This window comes from Pinus tabuliformis, chromosome 5_1, assembly GCF_031772625.1.
Source record: "Pinus tabuliformis cultivar Carrire ecotype Pingquan chromosome 5_1, CPIR1, whole genome shotgun sequence".
Lineage (NCBI taxonomy): Eukaryota > Viridiplantae > Streptophyta > Pinopsida > Pinales > Pinaceae > Pinus > Pinus tabuliformis.
In genome coordinates this window covers 6,617,125-6,640,019 of record NC_142305.1, presented here as the reverse complement: position 1 = coordinate 6,640,019, position 22,895 = coordinate 6,617,125, and the positions used below count along the sequence as shown (strand labels likewise).

General features: G+C 40.2%; 1 protein-coding gene and 1 pseudogene across 5 annotated transcripts in view; both read right to left on the bottom strand.

Annotated features, from left to right (window-relative positions):
• LOC149163271 (uncharacterized) overlaps positions 1 to 22,895 on the bottom strand; it is a 139,749-nt gene that overhangs the window by 108,980 nt on the left and 7,874 nt on the right. The gene's annotated exons all lie outside the window — the stretch shown is intronic.
• Positions 18,437 to 18,874, bottom strand: LOC149163272 (metal tolerance protein 2 pseudogene; annotated as a pseudogene).

Here is a 22,895-nt window from a genome sequence, read left to right as displayed (position 1 = left end):
AAATCTGTGAGCTCTGAGAAGTTCTCTTGGTGTAGAGAAACAATGGGTGTTTCAGGGCTGGATAAATGACTAAGCTCTCCTGTGGCCCCTGTGGAAAGAAAACAAAAAGTGGGAAAATGTTGGGTTGCGTTATATTCTTTCCACGACTAGCCTCCCTAGTTAACCGGTCACATACGAGGGGTTTGAGGGGGTGGTTAGCCCCCCTCTACGTGGTCCGGAGCACCGCTTCGGGGAAAAAAATTTTGGACCCTATATTAGGTTGGGCAGACCTACCTATGGTTTTGTGCATGGTTTTTCGCACATGGTTTTGGACGCGATGGTTTTCGGCCCATGGTATTGGATGCTTCGGCATGTATAAATATGTATTGTAACATTGAAAAGAACATAATGAAAAAATCAAGCTGGTAGTCCCGGTTTTGGGATCCAGGGGAAAATCTCTATGTATATGTGTTGTATGTGTTATGCTCTCGCATTGTTTATTTTGTGTTTTAGAATTCGTATGCAGGTAATTTCTGTACGGGGTTAAAACCAACACCATGTCCAACAAGGAGCTGTACAGTTGAGCTACACTCCTATAGGAGAACAGGTGGCAGATATCCTCACCAATGCCCTTGGAAAGTCAAAATATGACTACTTCAGAGAAAAGATGGGGATGATAAAGAACCCCTTTCAGAAGTAGAAATGAGTGTGAAGAGGGAGTTGCAGTGCAGATGCAATGTTGAGAGAAAGGACCAGCAACAGCACAGATGTAGAGGGAGTTGTCGTATAGATGCAGCAGTGGCAGTAGCAGTGACAGAGCCATGGACAGTAGTACAAGATACAGCAGTGCAGAGGATGTTGGGCAAGAAGGCTTAGCATCAGCACAGGAACCAATGCCGAATGATCAGGGTGATGCTCAGTGAGGAGTATTGCCAGAGCACAGTCCTCGCTAAGAGGGAGTGTTGATTTGGGGTAGCATTAGATGTGCTCTAGGCATGAAACTTCGCGGAGAGGCTACGGCACATGAGATCTCCAATACCCAGAAAGGGTTTGGGTAGATTCTAAACAGTTTGGGAGATATTAAAACAATTAATATTTTTAATGTAATCCCTACGTCCAAACTTAGGGAAAAATAAAATATTAATGTGAATTCATATGAAACCGTGTTAGAATGGTCCAAAAGTCATGGATCAAGCCAGATCTAATCTTAGCCATTGATTAGGGACTTAATCTCGGTCGTTGATTTGTCAACGAGAAAAATATAAGAGGAGGTTTGAGGGTCACTTGGAGAATATACAGAGGGAGACTAGTCAGTTCAATTTTTGGAGCGGAGTTAGCTGATAAATTGAACCAATGGTCTGGTGAGCAGTCAGGAGGCAGCATGTATTGAACAGAGAGACAGTAGATCAGCGCAGAGAGGTAGAAGAGGCAGACGCAGGGCCAGAGGGAGCCATGCAGAGGAAGCAAAGACTGCGCAACAGGGCCTGCGTCATCGACGCAGAGGCTGCAGTAGTGACGCAGAAGGCCAGAGAGGCTGCGCAAAGTCTCAACAAGCTGACGCAGAGGGTTTCAGGCCACGTAGAGGCCAGCAGGGCTGATGCTGGGTTCAAAAGAAGTGCTGGAGAATTTGTCTATCTGTGGGTAAGCCAGTTTGGCACCCTGTTGTACTAGAAAATCATTGAATAATAAAATCCTCCCTTGCTGCATCGGTTTTCCCACATTGGGTTTTTACGGGGACATTAGTTCAAAATATCTGTGTCAATGTGTTGATTCTTGTGCATATGTGTGTTTCTGTATTACAGTGTGATATCTACAGCAGTATTTATTTTAATGTTTATTGAAGTGATTTCATAAATAACTTATGGTGGAATAAGTAGGAAAAGTAAATCAGTTGTTGAAGTGATAGAATTTTCACAGTATTCAAACACTTCCAAAGCATACCATCTCTATGATGAAGTTAATGAAAAGTTTGTTGTATCTAGAGATGTAATCTTTCTTGAATCATCCAAAGCTGACAATGTTATTTGAGCGGCAACTTGATCGCTTGGATAGATTCGCAAATGCAAAATCATTTCAAGAATTTGATAATCAGATTTCACATCTTGAAGGGGGGATTCCTATACTGGATCAATTTGTGGAATCTTCTTCTGAAGCACTCTCTCCCCCACATGAAACTCCAACCACTGATGATACTTTGGGTGATGTGATTGATAGAATTGGAAGACTCAATCTTGATTCAATCCCAACTCAATCAACTAAGCAGCCTGGACCATCTCAAAAAGATCCCCCAAAGTGGCTAACAAAGACACTTGAAAGTGTTCATCCTAATGAGGTTGGAAAGACGAACAAAAAATTCAACCCGGCAAAATGGAGGTGATGTAGATGACTCTGATTCACCTGTTGATATGGATGTTTCTTATGATTGTGAATTGAATTTGTCTACAGATTTCGAACCAACTTCCTTCAAAGAAGTTGCTTCTCATTATGAATGGAAAGACGCGATGCAAAAGGAGTATGATGCCTTGATAAAGAATGGCACTTGGAAGCTGGTTGATCCTCCATTGGGAACCAAACCAATTGGCTACAAGTGGGTCTACAAGAACAAGTATAAAGCTAATGGCTCACTTGACAAGCACAAAGGCAGGCTTGTGGCAAAAGGTTTTGCACAGAATGAAGGGGTCAATTATGAGGAGACTTTTGCCCCCATAGCAAAATGGGCTACCATCCAGACACTCTTTGCCCTAGCAGCTCAGAACAGTTGGAAAGTCCATCAAATGGATGTAAAAACTGCTTTCTTGAATGGAGATCTAAAAGAGAATGTTTTTATGTCCCAGCCTGAAGGATTTGTTGTGAAAGGACATGAACATAAAGTATGCAAACTTGTGAAATCCTTGTATGGCCTCATGCAAGCACCGCCAACCTGGTATGAAAGATTAACTGAGCATCTTCTGAAACTCAATTTCAAACATTATGATCTTGATGATGCAACTTTGTTTGTCAAGAAAGTTGGCAAAACAGTTGTATATCTTGTGGTATATGTAGATGATATTTTGATGACAGGGAACAATGAGAACTACATTGCATCCATAAAAAAGAAATATTCCTTTCTCAAAAGAAGTACATTGGAGATCTGTTGAACAGGTTTGGCATGACTGAATGCAATCCTCTAACTACTCCAATGGAACAAAACTTAAAGCTCACATCCATTGAAGGAAAAGAATTTGAGGATGAAACAAAGTATAGACAACTTGTAGGAAGTCTCAACTACCTGACTACTACCAGACTAGACATTTTGTTTGATGTTGGAATCCTCTCCAGGTTTATGCAAAAGTCTTGTGAGGGACATTGGTCTACTGCAAAAAGAGTTCTAAACTACTTGAAGGGAACTCAAGACTTTGGACTCAAGTATACACAGGTGGGTGACTTCAGCTTGATTGGATACTCTGATTCAAACTTTGATGGAGACAAAGAAACTGGGGTATCTACTTCTGGTTATGCTATGAGTCTTGGATCAGGAGTTGTCTCCTGGAGATCACGCAAACAATCAATTCCAGCGTATTCCACTATAGAGGCAGAATATGTGGCAGTAGTTGAGGCAACAAAAGAAATTGTGTCGCTCAGGAAAATCTTGGAAGATTTGCAAGTAAAACAAGTACATTCGACTCCACTCGTGATTGACAACACCTCTGCAATAAAGTTGGCCAAGAATCCAAAGTTTCATGATCGAACAAAGCACATCAATACAAAATACCATCTGATTCGACATCATGTTGAGGCCAAAACAATCCATCTATGCCATTGTTCCACTAATGAGTAGATTGCAGACATCTTCACCAAAGCACTTGGAAGAGAAAAGCTTGAAAGATTCAGAACAATGCTTGGACTCACCAACATCCCTTCAGATTAAGGGGGGGAATGTTGACACCTAATCATGGGGATTGGGTGAACAGTTGTAAAATAGTGTAAATAATAAATAATGGAAAAGGAAGAGTCATCGGGAGATAAAACTCAAAAGTCACTCCCTTATGTATATAACTATGAGCAATCTAAATAATTCTTCAGTATGAGAATGTCCATGTACCTTCAAGTATTATGAATACCTCCCTAGTTAAGAGGGAGTGTTGAAATTTGTAACTAGGTTCGCTCTTCATAATATTTTATGTATTTGATGCAAAAGAGAAAGAAAAAATATTATCATCATTTTATAAAGCACAGGGTTTCATACTCAAATTCAATTTGTTCAAAGCACCCATTATGTGCTTCTAGGATTTGTCATCATTGTATAGAGCAGTGTTGCACGAAGCGCCCCCCCCCCCCCGGTTCCAAGCCCCGAAGCGCGTCCTGTACGGAAGCGCCTAGGAAGCTTGGCCGGAAGCGCGCTTCCGAAATTTTTAGACGCTTCCTGGAAATTTGGAAGCGCTGGCGCTTCCGAAGCGCCAAAGCGCGCTTCGTACGGCGCTTCCCAGACGCTTCCCAGGCGCTTCCCAGACGCTTCCGTACGCTTCCAGAAAAGCATTTAGAAAATCGTTTTTTTTTTTCAATTTTTTTTTAAATTTTAGGTGAGTTTGCTTGTTGGGGGTGGGTCCACCTTGGGTTAGGGTGACAAATGAAAGCAAAAAAAAATATAAATATAGCAGATGCTCCCTCATGGTAATGTTAAATTCTTAAAGTAAAAGTGACATTCTCCTTTATTTTTCATTTTCATCCTTTTACTTAAATTTTTAACATTACCATGAAATGACTCAGAATGTTTGAGAGTGGTTCCAGCCTCATTGGACTTCATATGGAGAAAATAGAATTTCATATCCTATTCAAAATTCAGCAGACTTTAACAGTTTTCAGGTATTCAGGATCAATGGGATTGTGGCATTTCATTAGATTATATCAAGTATGAAGGTATGCGATTAGCATTTAATCAAGAGCACCAAGCCCTATATGTACCCTGGTGTTGGTGGTGTTAATTGTTGAACACCTTTGTCACGCGGCACGCCCTTAGCAAAAAATTACCTTTCAATCAAGTCAAAATCATCGATCAAACATGTTAAGCTTTTTCTACCATATTTTAAGTCTTGAATTAGGTAGTTTGATCAAAATTGGGCAATGTTGACTAATATCCCTAGACAATCGAGGTAGAGGCAAAGGCTAGACAAGAGGAGAAGAATCTAGATTCTAGATCATTAATGTACAATGGATGTTATATCTATCTTGATTTATGCAAAAATATGCATGTTTTCATGTCTTCTACAATTAATTTGGTATTTGGGATGTTTGTTTTGAGTATAAGTGCAAAAAAATATAAAAAATATATATATATATAGCAGATGCTTCCGCGGACGCTTCGCTTCCTAGATTTTTGGAAAATGACGCTTCGGCGTCCCCACTTCCAAAAAACGCTTCCGCTTCGCTCCCGCTTCGTGCAACATTGGTATAGAGTCAAAAGAGGTGTCATATGTAATAGACCCTATTGGGCATCTTGTAACAAGTCGAAAGAATTTATTTTGATTCAAAATGTCCCTCCAAGACCAAGTCAGCCCTGTCTAGGGCTATTCGTACTCCAAGGAAGCCTATATATAAGATAGCATTCGACCGCATTTGAAGGAGAAAATAAAAGGAAGTTCTATCACAAGAAGAAAGAAGTCAAAAGGCAAGCGAAGGTCAAACAAAAGCTAGAAGATAACAAGTAAAGTTGAAATCTAGAAGACAACAAGTAAAGTTGAAATCTGAAGTTTTTGTGTCTATTTCTCTCACTCATGTGAAGAAGAAGCTAGGAATTTTGCAACTACAAGGACAAAAAAAATTATTTCTCAAGAAGGATCAAAATCCTAAGGAAGCTTATTTGATTATCTACTAGCCTAGAAGGAAAAAGCATCTCAAGCGAAGAAGATGAGGAGACTAAAAGAAAGCCCTAACCACCCACATATGCGAAGTTGCAGCAATTACTAGGGGTCGAGGTAGCAGCGGTTACTGGGGGTCCAAGCAACAGTGGTTTCCAAAAGGTCGAAGTAGCAGCAATTTCTGGAAGGTCGAAGTTGCAACAGTTTCTGGAAGGTCGAAGTTGCAGCAGTTTCTGGAAGGTCGAAGTTGCAGCAGTTTCTGGAAGGTCAAAGTTGCAGCAATTTCTGAAAGGTCAAAGTTGCAGCAGTTTCTAGAAGGTTGAAGTTGCGGCAATCGTTCGTGGGCAGAAATTTGTTGCTGAAAGCTATTGAAGAAAAGTTGACTTGGTCTTGGAAGGGTCTCAGTGTTGAATCTAAAGGGTCTAGGAATTCATCATTTGAAGATTCTATAAGAAGAGAAGAATTTCTTGTGGGTTTTCCTCTCTAAGGAGAGGTTTTGGCCCTGGCTAGCAGCCTACATCTTGTGTCCACTTATTCTATTGATCTTCATATTTTGGTAATTGTTTGATGACAAGAACACTACAATAATCAAGACAAGAAGAAACTCATTCTAAATACATCAAGTTAAAGTAAAAAAACATCACAAGCAGTTATCAAAGCTAAGAGAAATCACAACTTATCTAGCTGCCCTAGATTTCTCAACAAAATTGTTGAGCGATGGAAAAGGTATGCATTTGCCATTTATTTCTTTATCTTTTCCTTTGGATCATAACTCCTTTACATTCTAAAATGGTAATATGTTAAAGAATTATGATAGAATTAAGGAGATTTGTGATTAATACAAAATAACTAATTATTGTCTTTTTCTATACAGAAAGTGAAGGGAATAGAAAATCACTATTCGGAAGGTAAAGACAAAAGCAAGGCAACTGTTGTTCCTCCGTTAGGAAACCGTGTCCAGACAAGAAGAACGAGACTGGAGCGCACAACTCGAGAAAAGACGGAGAAAACAGAGTGGCTGCGCAAGAGGACAAGAAGACAACTAAAGATGGAAGATTAAGCGAAGCCCTCGAGATCTTTTGATCCTAAGGGATCGCTACTTTAAAAGTTATCTATAACCTTGATGTATCTGCCTGCCCATTATAAATGGGGCAGCGATTGTAAGACAAAAGGAGGATTGATTTTTCAGAATTACTGTTGTAATTTCAACTTTGATCATCGACTCTCTTTGAGGAGCGATAGTTGTAACTCTGCCATATATGATTAATATATAACTCAGTTGCTGTTCCATTATCTGATCCTGGAGTAAACGCAGCAGTGCTTCCCTGGTGGCTAAGGGCCCGGCCCTGGTGGATCCACTTGCTTCTTGTATCACTATTTTACAATTACAGTCGTGTGTGGTTTGATTTCCTTTGCATTTCCTTAATTCGCTTTATTCGGTAATCTTCTGTTTCTGAACATCTCGCTGAATTACTCTATATCACTATTTTACAATTACAGTCGTGTGTGGTTTGATTTCCTTTGCATTTCCTTAATTCGCTTTATTCGGTAATCTTCTGTTTCTGAACATCTCGTTGAATTACTCTGTTACATCAAGATCGTAATTAGACTGCGTTGATAACATGATTGTTATTCATAACTCAATGTCGTGTTGTTCCTTTTGAAACAATACTGTGTTGTCTAGTCTAGATTTTGTTGTTCACTCACAACTGCAACTGTTGTTCATTTAATTGCTGTTCAATTATAATCACGATTGTCGTTCCTTTATACCTGTGATTAATGTTCACTCTGCCAGAATAAGATTACTGATTCTATTACTTTATAGTCGTTGTGTGTTTACACTTAATGAGATTTGTTGTTCCTTTATTATCTGAAGATTGTTGTTCAGTTCATTTCAGTTAAAGATTGTTGTTCGGTTCATTTCTATAGATTAAGCTTTGTTGTTCAATCTTTTCAACAGACTTAGTTGTTGTTCCTTTTCTGCAAGGATTTGCTTTCACCTTTTAATTGATAGTGCAGCAAGTGTGTTTTAGTAAGCATTTCCAATCGAATTGTTATTATTTGCTTTAGTGTGGATTGAAAGATCTACAACTGTAAAGAACATTGACTATCGCTGTCTAAGTTCTCAAATTGGAGGTCCTGTTTATGATTGATTTCATTTATATCAGTTGACAGAGGAAAGAGTTATCACTACTACATCCTTGACTGATAAATTGCTATAGTTTTCTGAATGAATGATTTAAGTTTCAGAGCATTAAGGTTTCTTTTAATTACAAGTAGATTCTATTTCCAACATCCGTTTACTCTTGTATTTAGCACTATACTGCAAACTAAAAAACATTACTCTTGAATCAAGTGACCGCCTCAGACTGAGTACACTCTTACCTGGATTGATAATTAACGTAGGGTAAATAGGGGTTAAAAAGACACCTTTTATCACTTAACATTTTGGTGTCGTTGCCGGGGAGAGTGTAGCCATTTGTTTTAAGAAGACTAGTGTGCATTTGATAAGTACCTGTTAGGAGAGAATTGGGTATTAAAAACGAAAGGTAAGAACCTGCATACGAAGCATGTAACAACCCTACTCCCCTGCCCGCTTTCCTGCAGATTTGTTGATTACATTGGGTAGAAATAAGTATTTGAGTTGTGTGCATGACTAAGCAGAAAAAGCCTGAAAAGAATCCAAAACCACTACCCAAACCTGATAAAGCTAAGGGACTAGTGACCCTTGGCCGATCGACCTTTATAGACGATATCATTAAAAAAGCAGAATCTCAGCCATCAGTAGGTCCTAGAAAAGTTGCTTCTAGACAACCTACTAACTCCCTTCGGGCCACAGAATCACCATCTGTAGCCTTTGTTGAGGTGCACAGCCAAACAGAAGAGCAAGATTTTCAAGAAATTGAGAATTCTAGCCCAAAATCTTTACAAGAAGGGAACCTTAGTAATCTCTATGAAGGAGGAGGAGAAACAGGGGAAACAGAAGAACCAAGATCTCCTCTTGGAATAGTTCAGCCACTAAGCAACCCAGATAAGGGAAGTGCTGTCAAAATCATCCAGAACAAAGCTGAAGAACCTGAAGAGCCAAGATCCCCCCAGATATTAGTTCAACAAGGAACTCTCATCATCCCAGACCAAGGAAGTGTTGTTAAGACCATTCCTACTCCTTCTAGTCAGCCTAGGAATAACTCCCTAGAGATCCCAGAAGGATATTGGGACATATTTGATCATCGGCAAACACCTCAGACCTCCACATTGCAATATCCCATTATGGACACTGCAGTAAATGCACCTATGAAAGCCATACCGCTGCAGCATATCCCTACATTCCATGGCCTAACATCGGAAGACCCAGATGCATTTTTGTTTGAATTCGATGTATTATGCCAAGGGTATGACTATACCACCGATCCCCAAAAGCTAAAACTATTTCCCTCCACATTAAAAGGAGCAACTTTACGATGGTTTATGGGATTAGGTGGAGGTGTTATAAACGACTGGGATCAGATGAAAGGTGTTTTTCTAAAGAAATATCAGGATTATTGTAGGTCTAGAGAATTAAAGGATGAAATATTTCAGATGGTAGCCAGACCTAATGAGACACTAGAAGAGTATGTTGAACGTTTTCAATATAATCTTCAGAGATCTCCTTATGCATCATTACCCTTACCTGACAATGTGTTAAAAACTACATTAATTAAAGGAATGAAGGAACAATGGGTTGAAACACTAAATATTATGGGAAAAGGTGACATCTATCAAGAAAATTTTGCTGACATTATTGATTTGTGTATTAGGAGTTCAAGAGGCAGTACAAGGCTAAAACCAGCGGAATGTGACATGCTCACAAGGGACAACAAGATCTCCGGTGGAGGAGTAACCCGCGCAAAAATTGGTAATTTACTGGAGGATTTCAAAACTGATATATTGGGGACTCTGACAACACAGCTCGATATTATGCAAGCTAAACAGAAACAAGCAGAAGCAGAGCAAAACCTGGCAATATTCTGCCCTAGATGCAGAAAGAAACACAGCCATAAAGAGTGCCCACTGGATGCAGTTCAAGTCTGCGCTATTTGTACAAAATATCACTCCACAGAGAACTGCCCCTCACTCCCGGGTTTGAAAGCAGTGTACAAAGAAGCAGAAGAAGAATCAGAACCAATGTACCTACTCAATCAGCGCCGTCAATGGCAACCACGACAACCAGGTATGCCCTCCAATCCATCTTCTTCTTTCCAACCTCCGCAATATCATGCTCAGCAATATAATACAGTGTGGCAAAATCAGCCACCCTTCCCAAGCTGGTCACAACAACCATTTCCTTCATCACCATGGCCAAATCAAACAAGCCAAACTAATTGGCCAAACTTTCCCTACTCTCCACCATGTTGGCAAAACAATGCATATCCAACACAATGGTCCCCTTCCACTTCACAGAGTCAAGCCTGACAGTCAAACTAGCAAAGACTGATGAATCAACCAACTGGAACCATCCCCCTCCCTCAACCCACACTGCCAACGCCATATACACTACAACAAAATCCCCAGTCCAACTTAAGACCGCAACTCCCAGCCCAACCCAACCCGAACCCTAATAATAGACTGGTTCAATCTGTTCAAATAATCAAAACACCAGAACTTGAAACCGACGTAAGGGAGTGCAACGACCTTCAATTAAGGTCTGGGCGCATAATAGAAACTGAGGGAGATAAAAATGCTCAAGTTGAAAATCCGTTACCTGTAGAACAACTACTACAAGAAGAGGATGTGGTCAGACAACAAACTCACAACCAGGCAACCACGTCTTCTCCCCCATTCCCAGAACGACTAATCATACCGCGCCCAATAGAACATCCTGACTTTGATCTTCTGGGAGAACTAAGAAATTTGTGTATAAAGATTCCACTCCTCCAGGCTATCCAAGATATCCCGATCTATGCAAAAACCATCAAAGAGCTATGTATAAAAAAGCCAAAGAGGAGAATAACAACTAATCCAACCATCCAAGTAGTCGGCACCCTATCTGATCTACTATTAGGAAGAGAAGCACCTGTCAAATATGAAGACCCAGGGAATCCTATAGTGACGGTGCAAATCAATGGACAAACCTTTTCAAATGCCCTAGTTGATTTAGGGGCTGCAATTAATATTTTAACAACCACCACTTGTCAAAAACTTGGCATTACATCAGTAGAACCAACTACCACCCTATTGGAACTGGCTGACCGATCGGTAGTCAGGCCAGAAGGTACACTACACAATGTCATGGTATCTGTAGATTCCTGGGAATACCCTACCGACTTTCTGATAATCAACCCCAAAAACCGACTCGATGGACACCCTTTAATCTTAGGTAGACCTTGGCTAGCAACTGTTGATGCTTACATTGGCTGCCGGCAAGGCAGTATGACTATAACTAGAGGGAGTAATATCAAGAATCTAGCTCTATACCCTCCAGCCCAGCCAAGTTTAACAATAATGAAAACTAACAAACAACCTGTATCATATCTCACAGAAAACATTAGGTCCCCATTAACCATAGAAGATGCCCTCGATTTTAAAGACCAAATAGAGGATGACATTATTAACAACTTCATTAACCAATCCGAATCCAAATCCCATGTACAATGTCACATGATAGAGGCAACATTTGACAATGAACTAGAAGAAGATCCCCTCAAAGACACTTATGATCAATCAATACCCACTACCTCTGTTTCAAACAACAAAACTATAGAGATTGAGCCAGGAAAAACCTTGAACATTAACAAAAACCTGACTCTTGAACAAGAAGAAAAGTTGGTCCAACTACTGAGAAAATACAAGGAAGCTTTTGCCTGGGATTATCCGGACATGAAGGGAATTGATCCCCAGCTGTGTACGCACCACATTTATACAGAAAAGGATGCTAGACCCGTTCGCCAACCCCAACGGAGACTCAACCCTCACCTGAAAGATATTGTGAAAGCTGAGTTACAAAAACTTTTAAACTTTATTTATCCAATCTCCGATAGCAAGTGGGTCTCTCCACTAGTAGTGGTGCCAAAGAAGAATGGAAAATGGAGGATTTGTGTAGACTACAGAGAATTGAACAAAGCAACTCAAAAAATATCACTTTCCCCTTCCATTCATTGATCAGGTATTAGATTCATTAGCAGGAAAGAAATTCTTTTCTTTCCTAGATGGCTTTAGTGGGTACAATTAGATTCAGATTACCCCTGAAGACCAGGATAAAACTACTTTTACCTGTCCTTAGGGAACATTTGCCTACAGAGTCCTACCCTTTGGCCTATGCAATGCGCCTGCCACATTTCAGAGGGCCATCCTCAACATCTTTTCAGATTTAATAAATGAAGGGCTCAAAGTATATATGGATGATTTCACACCGCATGGAGATGATTTTGAGCCAGCACTAGAAACATTGGAAAAGGTGCTGCAACGATGTATTGCCACCAGGCTCTGCTTGAGCCATGAAAAGTGCCATATGATGATGACCGAGGGACTCATCCTAGGTCATTATATCTCAGCAACCGGAATACAGGTAGATCCGGCCAAAATTCAAATAATTTTGTTAATACCTACTCCTACTACACAGACAAAGGTACGCAGTTTTTTAGGATTTTCTTGTTATTATAGGAGATTCATAGAGCATTTTTCTCAAATAGCTGCACCTCTATACGCACTGACAGGGAATGTTGATTTTATTTGGACAGATAAATGCGACCATGCTTTTGAGGATCTGAAAAATCTTGTGTCAACAACCCCAGTGCTCAGAGGCCCAAATTGGGATCTGCCATTTCAAATTTCATCTGATGCTTCAGACACAGCTATTGGAGCAGTCCTTGGACAGGAAGAAGATAAAAAGCCATATGCAATTTATTATATTAGCAAGAATTTATCTCCTGCTGAACTAAACTATACTGTAACTGAAAAAGAGTTTTTAGCTATAATACATGCTGTAAATAAATTTAGGCATTACATCATTGGATATCCTGTTGTTTTATATACAGATCACTCTGCCATAAAATACTTAGCAAATAAACCTGTTACAAACGGTAGAGTAACAAGATGGTTGATTTTATTGCAGGAATTTGACATCACAATAAAAGATCGACCTAGGAAAGAGAATCCTATAGCTGATTTTCTCTCACGAATGCCGAAGCCAGCGGACGCAGCAGCAGTCGAAGATCAATTCCCAGATGAACATTTGTTTGTTGTTACTGTCAAGACACCCTGGTATGCTGATGTTGCAAATTATTTAGCGGTAGGTAAATTACCAAAGCATCTAACCCCCAATGAACGAAAACAGATTGTGCAACGAAGTACCCGATTTTCTTGGATTGGGGGCTACCTATTTCATACAAGGGCAGATATGCACATCAGAAGATGCGTCCGCGAAGACAAAATATTTGACATTCTGAAAGCTTGTCATGACGGACCATGTGGCGGACATTTCGCAGATCGCAGGACTGGTCACAAGGTTTTGCAAATAGGCTATTACTGGCCCACAATCTTTAAAGATGCTAAGAAATTTGTTCAAGCCTGTGACAGTTGCCAAAGAGCAGGACGCCCTGGACAGTCCGATGAAATGCCTTTAAACCCACAATTAGTAATCGAACCATTTGAGCGTTGGACGCTCGATTTTGTTGGTCCGATCAACCCATTATCAAATCAAAAAACATATATTCTAGTAGCAACAAAGTATGTTACCAAATGGGTTGAAGCAGAGGCACTTCCAAGAGCTACAGAAGATTCTGTAATACATTTCCTTTTCCAAATACTTGTGCGATATGGCCTCCCGAGGGACATAATCACGAACGGAGGACTGCAGTTTGTAGGTAATAAAAACGCTGCAACATTAAAAAATTATCACATTCAGCACAAAAGTACCACTCAGTATCACCCATAGGCAAATGGCCAAGTAGAGAGCACAAAAAAAGTGATAGAGGCAATACTTACAAAAACAGTTGCATCACACAGACGCGACTGGGCTTCAAGATTGCCTGAAGCCTTGTGGGCATACCGAACAACGTGGAGAAATACCACCAGCCATTCACCATATCAGCTAGTATTTGGAAAAGAACCCATCTTTCCAATAGAGTTCGAAATACAAACATTAAGAATAGCACAAGAGATCGGTCTGAATTTAAATGAGGCCCAGACTAACAGATTACAGCAAATTAACGAGCTAGATGAAATCAGGCTCTCGGCTCTTCAACACACTACATTAATTCAACAGCAGAGAGCAAAATGGCACGACGCCCTGATCAAAACGAAAATCTTCCACGAAGGAGATTGGGCACTCCTATATGATTCTAGGTTTCAGGATTTTCCGGGAAAACTCCAGACTCAATGGCTTGGACCATATGAAATACAGAAAGTGCATGACAATGGCACCATTACTTTAACTACTATTGACGGATATGGACATGCCTTTAAAGCAAATGGTCACCGAGTGTGACTGTACCATAAACCACTTACTCGGGAATCCTTTTACCAGCAGCTATGGGAAGATTCTAATATGCAAATTCTTGCTAAGGAAAATAATCCTTCCTCGGCATTGGTTCACTAAATAATCCCATTGTTCTCAAACTTTGTACATAAGTTTTTCTTTTCTGCTTGTATAAACTACTTTCTGTACAGACTTTTACGTTTCTGCATTTTTTGATGTTCCTTTCCGAAGGAACAGCATTTCCGCATTTTACTTTCGCATTTTTGTTGTTCCTTTCCGAAGGAACAGCGTTTCCGCATTTCTGTTGTTCCTTTCTAAAGGAACAGCACTCCCGCATTTCTGTTGTTCCTTTCCGAAAAAACAGCACTTCCGCATTTTTGTTGTTCCTTTCCTAAGGAACATCATTTCCGCATTTTTGTTGTTCCTTTCCGAAGGAACAGCACTTTCGCATTTTTGTTGTTTCTTTCCGAAGGGACAGCACTTTTTCATTTTGTTGTTCCTTTTCAAAGGAACAGCATTTCCGCTAGATTGCATTTTTGTTGTTCCTCTTAAAGGAACAACACTTGTGCCCGATTGATTTTTCTATTCCTCTTAAACGAACCGCACTTCCGCCAAATTGTTTTGTCCTTCTTTTTAAGGGAACAGCCCTCCTTCACATTTTTCTTTCTGCCGTTCTTTCCGAAGGAACAACAATTTCGATTTTGGATGATCCGTATTTTCGAAGGATCCATATTTTATTTCGCGCTTGCTTTATTTGCTGTTCCGTTTAAGGAACAACTGTTGTCCCTCTTAAGGAACAACAGTTTCAAGTGTATTTTTTTCTTTTGTTTGTTGTTCCTCTTAAAGGAACCACGATTTTGCGCGCAGATATTCTTTTTGCTGTCCTTCTTAAGGAACAACACTTTTTGAGTGCATTTTTTTTGTGTGTGTTTCTTAAAGAACATCATTTAGAGGATTTTTGTGAATGATGGTTCACTGTTCATGATCCCTTTAAGGCACAGGCATACATTCATGCAAGAACACAAAAACTAGAGGATACTAAAATCAGCAAACCAAAGAAAAATTGTTATCTTTAGAAAAATTGCTTTGTGTCGATAAGAAAAAAGAGGAAATGACACAACTATTTATATCACTTTGTTGTCTTTATTTTCACTAAAACCAATTTGATTGATTATTTTTATCATGTTGGTTCTTCCTTAATCTTCATAATTCTCTTTGATCATTATTATTAAATAAGAATAAGGGCATATTTTTCCTCTATTGAGATGTTCAGACTTCTTCCACCATCCCTACTCTTAAGGAGTGTTGAGCCATCCTCTGTATATAAATAGGAAAGTGCTATATAAAAGAAAAGAAAAGAAAAAAAAGAGAGAGAGAAAAATATATATCTATATGATTACTAACATGATTTGTCAGATGAAGGATAAAGGGTCTCATCAAGCGTCAGCCTACCATGATCATAAGGAAGCAGTGAAGTGGCATTCCCACTATGGCCACCACACCAGGGATATGATCCAAGAGGCATATCAGAAAAATAAAAAAGTCCTTGGAACATGAGGTCTCATCATGAGCTGGCCTGCCCACCTTTCACTCCTTCCTAGTGAATGGCATTGTGATTCATCTGGTTACCAAGCCAGCACAATGGCCTCCATTCTGACATCACACAACACTTTCCTAGGCATACATAAAGGATTATGGTTCCAAGGGTGAAACAAGCAACTTTGTCAAGGTTATGAACACCTGTGGGCAACAGAGCTCTACTGATGGTATTGAAGTCATACTTTTCATACACCAATAGTCATTATAAACCCTTTTCTTATATCTTTATCTTGATTTCAAATGAGATTATGTTATATAACCCTTTTGAACCTCTTACACATGAAATATCGGTTATAAATCAATCATAATGGTTAAAGTGGATAATGACTGCATAAGCATTTTTACTTACGTCAGCTGTCCTCTCCCCTATTTTTCGCATCATTTCATAGCATTTCTATATCTATTTGCAATTTTCATCATAAGCCTCGATTTCAGTAATTCGCTACTTTTGCAATCATGCCATGAATATATACGTCGTTCCTTTTTTTCTGTACGATTGTCGTCCAGTACGCCGCTCCTCCATTTGCCAGTCGAGGACGACCTATAACATTTCAGGGGGGCGCGGGTGATCTCCAAAATACACTGGCAGACGTGTCAATTCCTTATTTGGAGGTACTACGACTCCATCAGATCTCGGAAATAGCAAGTTTAACGATATTGACATTTTCCAATATGCACAGCTTGTTGTTCCATTGTCATTTCTGTGTTTGTTTTTGCTCTGTAAAAATTAACAGTGTGCTAAGCTTGAACAAAATGGGAGGCAGAGCAATACGCAGCGAACCACAAGTGCTGATAATTTCCGACGCTGCACGAGCAATTCTGGAAAGAGCAGGATGGATCAATTACCTTACATGGCTACAGCAGTCCCATGAAACTGTGGCCATTGAATTTCTGCAGAATTTGCAGGAAGATTATTCCATGGTGAGGGGAAGGCGAATAACGGTAACAGAGGCGGTAATTGCCGAAATATCTGGACTACCGACAGTCGGACCAGTATGGACCAAGAAAAAAGTAAGACTTCGAGACGCCATAGCCATCTTCCAGGACGAAGGACAGAACCTTACCATCAAAGGAAAAGGAGTCCTGCCTGCAACCTTGGGAGAACCATGGGCAGAATTAGCCAAAATAGTGCAAAGCTACATCACATGCGATGGGAGAAAGGATGTGGTAAGACCACGTCATCTCAAATTATTAGCAGTATTAGGATAGAAATGTGTTGTAAATTTGCCTGCATATTTAATTTCTTTATTGCATGACGCCGCTCGGAGTATAAGGAAATCACGTCATACAGAAATGGTAGTAAGTCATCATGGTTTAATTCGATTAATAGTCAATCATAGTCTTGCTCAGCAGCAGTCTAGTTGGGAAGAATTGGTATTTTCAATAGACGGGGGATTGGCCTTACCAGCCCTGAAAAGAAAAAGAACCACCAGCACATCAACTAGACCGCAGAAACGCAGACAGTCCCTTAGATCGAGGAAAAGCAGGGGAATGTTGGGAAATCTCCAAGATAACAGTAGCCAACCCTTAGAAATACTGGACTCCGAGGATGAGCAACCCCCACAACTCGGAGGGGAAAATGTGGAAGAAGAATGGGAAGAAGAATTGGAAGAAGAATTGGAGGAAGAAACGGAGCGCTCTAGTGCAAGTCCACTACAAAGTCCATTGCAGGAAGACGAATTGGCCCAAATTTTGGCCAATATGGGTGAGTATATTCAACCACAGAGCTTACTCAACCTCAATATTGAGGCAGCACAATCACAAGAACACTCTGCTCACAGTGAGAGTGCATTCGAGGAGATGAATGATGAGGAAGAAGAAGAAGCACAATCACAGGAACACTCTGCTCACAGCAAGAGTGCATCTGAAGAGATGAATAACGAAGAAGAAGTAGAAGCAGAAGCCACCCAGGAAATAGCAGATCAAACTAGGGTTACTGTTGGACACCTAATCCTAAAGGGTTAGTGTGGAAGCCGAAAAGACTAAGCAGTCCAAGAGACCTTGGGATCTGAAACCCAAGAGTCACAACATTGTATTATAAATGTACATCTCCTGTTAATAAAAAAATGAACTCACATGATTTATCTTTCGCATCTCTTGTGCTGTCCATGTGTGTTTAACATGGTATCAGAGCTAGTACGTTCATAATCTGCTCAATCCTTTGTGAGCCACTTGTTTTTGTGTGGCCTGTGTAAACCTACGCATCGATTATACGCTGGTTGTATATGTAAGATGGTGATGGCACATATATTTTGAAGACCGATTATATGCTGGTATATATGTTCGTTGGACTGATAACCTATGGTGCAGTAACAACATCGCTAAGGCCTGACATGGAATCAAGTAAAGCAGAGATCATTGAATCTGCGTTGAATGCTGAATGATAGATACGCCACCATCGATGAAGGTCCGAAGTTTTCCAGCTCCTGGTATGCGGTATTGAATCATATTAACGATGCGTTTCCAGTGGAATGCGTTTGAATAATAACATTTGAATGGTTGATGCTTGATATTGCCTTGGTTTAAATCATATGAATGGTGTGTTGAATTGGTTTATGGTGAGTTGTTATTACTCCTGCGTTGAAACACGTTTATACATATGCCCATTATGTGCATGATCATTCCCATGAGTATGCACCAAAGAATGGATGTCCAAGTGTGATGCTGGAAACAACAATCCCTGGAAGACGTCAAGAGCATGCCACGCAATACCGCCACCAGTTCCTAAAAGCATTAATGAAATTCCAAGAGCTCCTAATGTCTCAATCTTTCCATGTCCATATGGATGCTCCTTGTCTTTTGGAGCTCGTGCTGCTTTAAATGACCATAAAGCAACTCCACTTAAAACCACATCAGATAAAGAATGAGCTGCATCAGCAATAAACCCGGTGACCGCCTTTCCACCAGCGAGTGCAATATCGGCTGTCAGTCCCAATTTCGATACGCGCTCCCCTGCTAATCCTCCGCCCTCATTATGACCATTGCCATGGTGGTGAGCATGACCCATCTGTGATCGTGTAGCGAAATCTGTATATGCGTTGAAGCATGTTGAAGTATATATGTGATGCATATTGGTATTTTTTGATTTGGCTGAGAAGAGTTTTGGTGAATACAAAACTGGTATATGCGTTGAACTGACATATGCGTTGATCTGTAAAATCTCGCTGCTCGACGGAATGTATGCATTCCGCAGACAATAGAATATGTGCTCGTTTGTCTAAGGATGTCTGGTCTTATTTTATAAAAGATATTTGGCCTCTTAGCTTATTCTGTTACAAGTTGAGAATATATGAATGGTGACTGAAGTTTCGAATGGTGACGAGCACATTCCACACTAAAGAAGCGAAAGTTAAGCCGATACAGAATTATTACGCATAGTATATAACAGCTCTGCGGTTTCATTTTTTTGAACGGGGTCTTGGTTCGCCAGAATCCACAATAGCCGCATAGTCACAAGTTATGTGGAGTCCAGCAAGTGTTGAAGAAGGTGAATAGTATCAATGCGCAGTTTTTTAAATCATTTGAATGGTATATGGTGCGTTACGGTATTAAATGGTTCATGAGTGTAATGGTGCGTTACGCTGCTGGAGACCATTCCGTGGCTGCTGTAATCAAAACGTTCTATCAGTTTTGGAATCGAAACGTTCTCTCCCATAAATTCCCATCATTTCCCCATTTAATACGCTGTTGTTGCCTGAAGCCTGATCCATGCAGATGGTGTCAGTATACGTTTTATTCTCTGAATAGGCCGCCCTCCAGCCATTATGCTCAGTGAATATCGCTGGTCCGACTTGCCAAATGGTGGTTAATTGCAGTGGATAGCCAGCCATGGATGATGGCCTTTTTGAGTTTGATTTTGAAGAATTGATTGTTGAAGGTTCTGATATGTCATTGCTGGTTGTGCGTTGGAAGCATTGATTAATGTTTTCGCATTAAAGAACCTACCTGTTTTATAGTAAGTAGGTCGTTGACAAACGTCGCTGATGAGCCAGACGATGTAGAGAAGACGAGAGGAGATGAGTGCATGAATGCGGAAGGAGTTTTTTGCTCGGTTGTTCAGTGAAGTAACACAAGGAAGAGATGCGTTTAAATGCTGGAGGAATTAGTAGCAGGTAAAGTTTTTAAGCGCTGGACCTTCTTCTGCACTTGTTGAAGACTTTATCGAGCCAAATCTTGGAACTTTTGGCCTATTATTTGAAAATCTTCGGCGAGGTGTAAAAGCTGCTTTATGAAGCCATTCTGGATGAATTTTATGTAAGCTTCTTGGTTTTTGTTAGCGATTTGACTCAAATTGGCTGGAGTTTTAGCCAGTATTTTAAATGTTTTCTTTAAAGGGGAAGGTTGGGTCATTGGTCTGAGTTGATCCGTTGTTTGAATGATTTAACTTAAATCTTTCGAGTATTGCAGAAGAAATTTTAACTTTCCACCAAAGTCCGGGCTGATTTGGCTTCCTTTGCTGGAGAAGCTAGTTTGAAGGCCACATCGACACGAAAGATAAATTTTTTGTAATTTCTTTGGGCATGAAGAGGCTGATTCATTGGAGTTTCCACTGATTTGTATTACAGAGACTGTGTACAGTTTTGTTGGCTAGCGTTACGATGGTTAGCAGCTAACATTTTTATGTAAGCAGAAGGAATCTGGATGATGTTGGGTTCTGGAGATTTTCTGAAAAATCTCAGGATATCCGTGGCTTGCCCTGCGTTTTTCTTTAATCTGCAGGATTTTCTTTGTGTAGCTTGAAGATATTTAGCAGCTGACGGTTTTGCAGCAGTCGAGGGATTTCTTCAAAACATTAGAGGATTTGAGTAACTGTCTGCTAAATATCGAAGGATTTGGTAACATTTTTAAAAATTTCTGAGAAGCATCTGGCCTGCTTGCCGTTTTCTTTAAGCTGAAGGATATTTCTTGTGTAGCATCAATAATTTTCCGAGTTGAAGATTTTCGCTAGGTTCTGCTTCGAGAATTGCAAGTTTCCGAATTAAACTGAAGGATTATTTCTCTTTGGCCGTTGGATTAATATGAAAGAATACATTCACATGGAGCTTCCCTATGAACATGACATAGTTATTGATACCGAGCTAAGTCACCAGCATTAAAAGCTTGTAAAATATAATATAGCCACTCTACACTCGTACCCAGAAGACTCTTCACAATTGGATGTGCCTAACAGTTTTCCATAGTTGTATATGTTATCTGTTTATCAAGGTTGGAGCGTTCCATGTATGTTTGAAGACAAAGTTGATGTGACCCGTTTTAAAGTAGTGAGTTTTAAAGTATCAGAGCCTTCATACACTTGCTGGAGAGTATTCTTGTACACAGTATTGCAAGCTGATTGATTTGAAGTTGTTGCCATAAGTTTATTTGGTGTCCATATTTTCCTCATTGTTTTACTATCTTTTGAGGTTAGAAATGGCTCCAATCGGTGCAATATTAGAGTTAGTGGACAATCTAATACTCTCTAGTATGAATAATACAGTCAAAATCAACAAGGATTTTCTCACCGATATTCATAATTGTTTGCAAAATGTACAAGAAAAGATCGATTTTTTGCAGCTTGAATCACAGCTATAGCAAGAAGAGCTACATCAAAATAGACACCATTCTGAACCTGTTTTTGTTCAGAACATTGAGACAACCACCCATCAGCAGCATGTTAATAATGGTACAGTTCATTCAAATAAAGCAGCAGTTGTATATGCAGATGCAGAAACTCAGTCTGCACTTCCCAAGCCCATCATCAGACCTTGGGAACAGCTTGTCCACAACAAGCACAGAACTGGTCTTGGATATGACAAGGACTTGTCCTTTCATATTCCAGACTATGCCAAGCCCATTCAGTTTCAGAGTGCTGGATTCATTGATGACAGTTCACCTGCTTCTCATGACAGTTCAGCTTCAGCTGTTCCAGAATCTGCCCCTCTTCCACAACAACAACAACAACAGATCGTGAAATGCCAACACTGTGACCGAGTTGGCCATCTGAAAGATCACTGTTTTGATCTTCATCCATGTAAGCACTGTCATAAAACCAGCCATTCTTCACACAGATGCTTCAAAAACAAACTTCTTGCAAGTACAAAGATTCATCTTGGATGGATCGCTTCTTGGCAATGGGCATCAACAGCCAAGAAGATATTCCAAACACATATCAGAACTTGTTCCAAAGTATTGAACAGTCTTGCAGTTGAGTTTTCTCCATCTTCTCACCTTGTATCTGACAGGGGGGGAAATGATGGTCATCTACAAGCTTCAAAGTCACATCAAGCGAGCCTGAGCCACAACCTGCCACACCAGTTTCAGAGTTGTAGCCAGAGACAAAGATGCCTGAACATGCCTTCAGTTGGCAATCTGGGACACTTCCTCTAGCAGAAGACTCCAGCTTCTTGCCAGTTGTGGAAGAGTTCCAGGAATCGGAGAGTTGTTGGTCATCCTTAAACCATCACAGATTGAGAACACTTCCTCTAGCAGAAAACTTCAGTTTCTTGCCAGTATTGGAAGAGTTCCGGGAACTGCACTAAGCGTTCCAGTGTTGGTGGTCATCCTTAAACCACCGCCCTTTATACCAACATTTCATAGAGCACATTCAGCCTAGTGCTGCCATGTATTTTTCTGCACATTTTGTATTACAGCTCTTTTCTTGGACTCATACATAACCCTTCGGATTAAGGGGGGGAATGTTGGACACCTAATCCTAAAGGGTTAGTGTGGAAGCCGAAAAGACTAAGCAGTCCAAGAGACCTTGGGATCTGAAACCCAAGAGTCACAACATTGTATTATAAATGTACATCTCCTGTTAATAAAAAAATGAACTCACATGATTTATCTTTCACATCTCTTGTGCTGTCCATGTGTGTTTAACACTTACCTCCCCTGAGAAACCTAATCAGGAGGACAGGAACACTGAAGAAGTGTTCCAAACAGAAAATATGGAAATAAACCAAGGCAAGGGTACAATCCCTGAAAAACAAAGCCCAGTTCTAAGAAAAGAAACAGTTGTTCCTTAGAAGAAGAAGACGAATGAAATCAAG